The sequence below is a fragment of the Corylus avellana genome, chromosome ca6 (genome assembly GCF_901000735.1).
Source record: "Corylus avellana chromosome ca6, CavTom2PMs-1.0".
NCBI classification, from domain to species: Eukaryota; Viridiplantae; Streptophyta; class Magnoliopsida; order Fagales; family Betulaceae; genus Corylus; species Corylus avellana.
In genome coordinates, this window is record NC_081546.1 from 22,408,786 (window position 1) to 22,414,565 (window position 5,780).

Below are 5,780 nucleotides of genomic sequence, written 5' to 3' on the forward strand. Positions count from 1 at the left end.
GAGAGAGAGCTGAGAGAGAGAGAGAGCGCGGGAGAGAGAGCTGTGGGCGCCGGAGGAGAGAAGAAGAAAAAAGAATGGGAGGGAAAAAGAAGGCAGGCCGGCGGGAGAGGTAGCTGGAGGGAAAAAAAAAAATGGGAGAAATCCCAAATTTAAAAGCTAGCACGCCTGCAAGGCGTGGCCGATGGGACGGCCAGCAGGCGCTGGCCTTCCCAAGGCCACGCCTGACGCGCCACTTGGCACGTCAGGAACGCCTGACGTGCCAAGCTGGCACGTCAGTAATTATGTATATATATATATATAAGTTATATATTTGTATTATATTTATAAATATAATTGTATGATATATATAATTAAGTACGTTAATATACTGAATTATATCCTATAAATATAATATTCTAAGTATATAGTATTTAATTATTGTAAGTATAATATATAATATATTGTAATTAACTTAATTATAGCAAAGGTTCTAATATTAATCTAAGTATTTTTCAAAAATCAAAGAAGAAGAAAAAAGGTTTGTAAATTAATATATAGTATTTAATCACAAAAGATTTTGTGTTTTCATCCCTTGAAGTTCCAATATCTCCAAATTAATTGAAAATGACATTTTATACAAAAATAGTATATCGACATGTTTATATATATATATATAATATGTTTTGGAATGATTGGTTTTGTAAAGCAAATTTTCCAAATCAAAGTTATAAAAATGACATGTACGGTGTACGTCAAACCTAAATTAAGGATATATAACGTACATTATCCTATAATTTAGCTCGTTCAATATTTTGGAATCTCCTTAAAATAATAAAATTAAGTAATTAACATGCATTAGGCATATTGAAGTATATAAATATTAAATAAGTTGTATAAACAAAAACAAAAAACCAAAAGAAAACAATAATAATAATAATAATAATAAACATAATAATAATTATAGAAATAAAAATTTCTGACGTGTCGTTTTGACACGTCAGAAATTACGACACGTCAGCAATTTCTGACGTGCCGAATGTTGGCACGTCAGAAATTAATAATTTTTATTTCTAATTAAAAAAATTGCGTCAAAATTAAATTTGGCTAAATTTTTACTGACGCGTCAAGAATTAACACGTCAGTAAATCCTGACGTGTTAACTTTGACACGTCAGAAAATTATTTTGCTGACGTGTCTAATTCGCACGTCAGTAATTACTGACGTGGCAAAAAAAAGACACTGTTTGCCACGTCAGAAACTCCCCTTTTTTTTGTAGTGATTTTTGCCGTCCAATCCAATGAGAAGTGAGTCAGGTTGTTGACATGCTCCAATAGTATGACTCCAAAGCTATATACATCGCACCTGCATATTGAATTATATGATGCAATTATGAAAAAACTCCATGGAGGGTCCAAAACAAAACACTAAAAATATCAGTAGGAGAGAAAAAAAATGTGTGTTGGGGGGGGGGGGCTTACTTTTCATCTGCAGGTTCGTTTCTTAGCACTTCTGGGGCCATCCACTGAGCCTGAAGCATGCAATGCAAACATGAACTTATTCGATACGTAGTTCTAATGGTTGCAGAACTTTCAATCAAAGACACATACAAACAAGTCAATCATCACGAAATGAAAACATTTTGCAAGCAATGCATGAATAGCCATATCGCAGGGCAGATGATTACAATATTCATTAATTATTTCCGCATATTCTCCTTTTAGTACTGTCGCAGATAACCAAGTTACTTTAACGGAACTAAACCCAAAGTTCAAGAGCAATAGCACCAAAAACCATTGGAATAACTTACCTTTTAACACTATTATATAATAGAAAACCTTAGGTCCGGATGCGCTGCAAAATACCACTTTTACAGCAACAAATCAAAACTTGACACATCAGGCAAGAGCATAAAATTCAATAGAAATGAAAACACCTGATCAACTAACCTATTTAATAGAAAATTCTCTTCGTTTTCCCCACTCTCCCACATGCTGCAGCCCCCTCTCCCAAATTCCCCTGCCACCTCCCACCCCACCACCACAACCGGCCACTACCAAGCAGCGCCTCCGACCACCACCAATTTTCGCCGCCCACCACGAAGGCCGAATGCCAACCATCCGGCCGATCTCTCTCAACCCCGCACCCCTCAAGCCAAACGTAAACCACCCCACCCCTCCAGCCAAACGCAACTATCGGAATCCATGGAGCCACCGCCAGAATCCGCCCAAGAGAGAGATAGATGATGTTGGTGGCTGGCCGTGACCAACGCTGGGTCAAGGCCTGGGTCACGGCCTGACCATGGATTCCGGCGTGGCTGGGCAGTGGCCGGCGATGTTGGGTTTTTGTTGGCCACCAGAGAAAAACCGGAATTTTGGCAGTGGGTTTGTGTTCGTGGGTTGCTCTGAATGGAGTTCAAATGTTGGTGTTCGTGGGTTGCTCTGCTTTTGGCTAAATGTTGGTTTTTGATTTTCTGGTTTTTGGCTACTCTTGTTGGTGTTCGTGGGTTGCTGAGTCTTGTTGGTTTTTGGCTTACTCTTGTTGGTGTTCCGTTGAGTTGGGGCTTTTTTTTTTTTTTTGTAAACAATTGAGTTGGGGGCCTTGGGGCTTTGAACGGGCAAGAGAGAGAAAGAGAAAGAGAAAGAGTAATATGATGAAATTTGTTTAAGGAAATTTGTTTAAGGATCTGGTGTTTCCAAGTCCATTACATTTTGTGTACTTATCTAACTGGCAGCTTCTAATTTGGTGCTGTAAAAGAAGGCATTTGCGGCCCATCCGGATGTAAGGAGCTCTCGTTATATAATGTATTGAATCATATGATTCTACCAACTAACACCAAAAATAGCCTTGATCATTTTGAAGCCTAACCAGCAAGCTTTTATCTCATTTTCACCATCCCCATGGATACCAAAAGTACATAAGTCCTTTAACCTTTATTGAAAAGAGAATAGGCCTTGGATATGAGGGCGCCTTGTGCTTTTAATGATATTTTAATTACTTTTCAAAAAAGAGAAGAGAATAGGCCTTGTGATTTTATCAGTCATGAATAAAAGAATGTTGTAAACATTAAGTCCAGATAATCTGATGTAAGATGATATTTACTTTTATTTTTGATAAAAACGAAAATAAAAAAAATATATTAAAAATAATATTAGAGCAATGTCGCTTAATCAGAATTTTATCCATTTTCAGACAAAGAAAGTATAAAAGAAAAGATTGTCACGATTCCCGCTGATTGTCAATTTTATATTAGGATTTTATTTTATTAGTACTTTATTTCTTTTCCTTAGTAGGATTAGATTTGCTTTAATTACTTTCATTTTCTTATTAGGATTAGGTTTACTATTGCTACTAGGATTATGTTTACTATTACTACTAGGATTAGGTTTAGTTTCTCTATATGTATTTCTCTTCTATAAATAGGCTAACTTGCAATGTAAAACTCGATTTATTAAATTATTATCAAATTAGAGAATTCTCTCTCAAATACTCTGTGGAGTTTTATTTTTCTTTTAGCATGCGGGCTTGTTTTTATCTTTTGGGTAGAAGACGAAGACGCTTCTTCTTGCAGAATCAAAGACGCTGCTCTTTGGTTAGTTACCTTAGTCTTTCGTTATGTTAGTTGGTATCTGAGTAGGTTTTATCCTAATCATGGCCAATCAGCGCAATTGTGACAAACTTCTCCAACAATGCCTCTTGTAGGGGAGGGGCTCTTTCGAGAGCCAAATTCATGGGATATTCGAGTTGGCATTATCCGAATTCGATGGCTAACTTATACTACAACAACAACTTCTATAACGACACCGTTCGTGAGAGAGATGTTGTTTCGAGATCCGATTACCAACGATACATCAAGCGATCAAAGGCTCCTTGGAGAGCCAAATTTCAATAGCTCCAGTAGATCCAACAAACAATGCAACAGGAGATGCGCCAGTTGTGGGAGATGTTTGAACGCATAGAGATGTGTGCCCTTTGGAATCACAGGGATGCCCAAGATGACTATGAGATCCAAAGGAAACCCGTTCATTATTCTTATGTTGATAGATTCTTTGATGATGACGTAAGCCACACTGTACATGACCGTAATCATATTCATAAATCTCCAAATAGGCACTTCGTCTATGAAGAAAATATTAATTATGGTGAAAAATATGTTGATGCTGTTAATTTGGAGTTGTCATCAAAGAAACAATTTGTGCAGCAACAACTATTTGTTCCAACAACTACATCAATGGAAGAACAGCGACCACCTCCTCCACCGCAGATACAACTCATCACGATTACCACAAAAATTGATGATTCTTTTGAAGAAAACGCTGAAGTTAAAGATGACATCCATGAAGAAATCGTTCGAGGAATTTTTCTGGAAGTAGACGAAAAGGAAAAATCGTGTCTTGGTACTATCTATGTAGATTTCTCCAAATACCTTTCTTCGGAGAAGCTGCGTGTGCCATGTCCCAAAAAAAAACTCGAGGATGAGTTTTTTTCAAGTGAGAGTGTATGATGTAAGACAGTATTTACCTTTATTTTTGGTAACACGATTTGAATGACACCATCCACACTTTTTAAGAGTAATACTATCAACTTTTATGAGCAACTTTCAATACTGTTATTTGGGATTTTTTTTTATTTTTTTTTTGTGAGTTGTTATTTGGGATATTACTTGTAGTATTCATTTTTTTTCTCATACGTTTATTTATTTATTATTTTTTTTTCAAGATAAGTGAAAATAAAATTAAACCAAACAAAGGAAGAAAATTATAGATAACTAAAATAAAGGCCAAAATATATCACGATGCATTGCAACAATCCACTCCACAACCCCGGAGAGGATCCTCGTGATGAAAGGAGTAAATGGGAAAGTTGTCCGTGCTGCTGGTGATATTTTGAGTACAGAAAGTATCCAATAGATTCTAAGCATCATAACAGTTGCAGAAAGGGTAGTGAAAACTAAAAGATAAATGTACAATCATGTAACAAGTCCCCACAATGGATTGTGAGACATATGACAGTAGGAGAAGAGCTTCACATGAAGGGAGCCAGAAGACAGGGTTTAACAAGAGGAGTTTTTTTTTTTCTTCCCAAAAAATCATTTTTAGAAGGCCTCATTTTCTTTCATACAAGTTAAAATGAGATATCGTACATGTAAAATCAATCTTTTGCATCACATTTTCCATGGCCTGTTGTTTCTTCTTGAGAATATGACATAACCACAACAGGGATTTGTCCGTCACGTTTTGAAGGAAAAATTTTGGTATTTGAAAAAACGACAACAACAATAAAGTCACTTAAAGATGGTGATGCGGGAAATGCATAGCTCCAACAATATAACAAATTGCAGAGTTTGTAGAGAATGACCACACCTTATTTGTAAATTATACTGCACTTACAAAAGAAAAGAAGAAAAAAGAAGAAGAAATGGGAAGACAAGGATGACTCAAATTCTTGCACAATCAACCAATCATGCATATCTACATGCTTTACAATGATCCTTATTGGGGATAACAGGACAACTTTAAAATTAGCAATTCAGAATTCCATTTCATCATAGTTTCCATTGAGAAGATCAAACACTAATGAACCATATAAAAGGAGTACAAAGAAATGAAACTTTGCAAGTCAAAGAATCGTTGTGCACTAATGCATCTCCAATCCGCCACTGCTTTCTCCCCCGCTTGCTCTGCTGCTTTCTACGCCATTTGCTCCACTGCTTTCTCTCCCTCTTGCTCGTACCTTTCATAGATGGTAAGTGCATTAAAGAAACCACAAATCGGGACCATCAACAATTAATTTTTCCAAATACA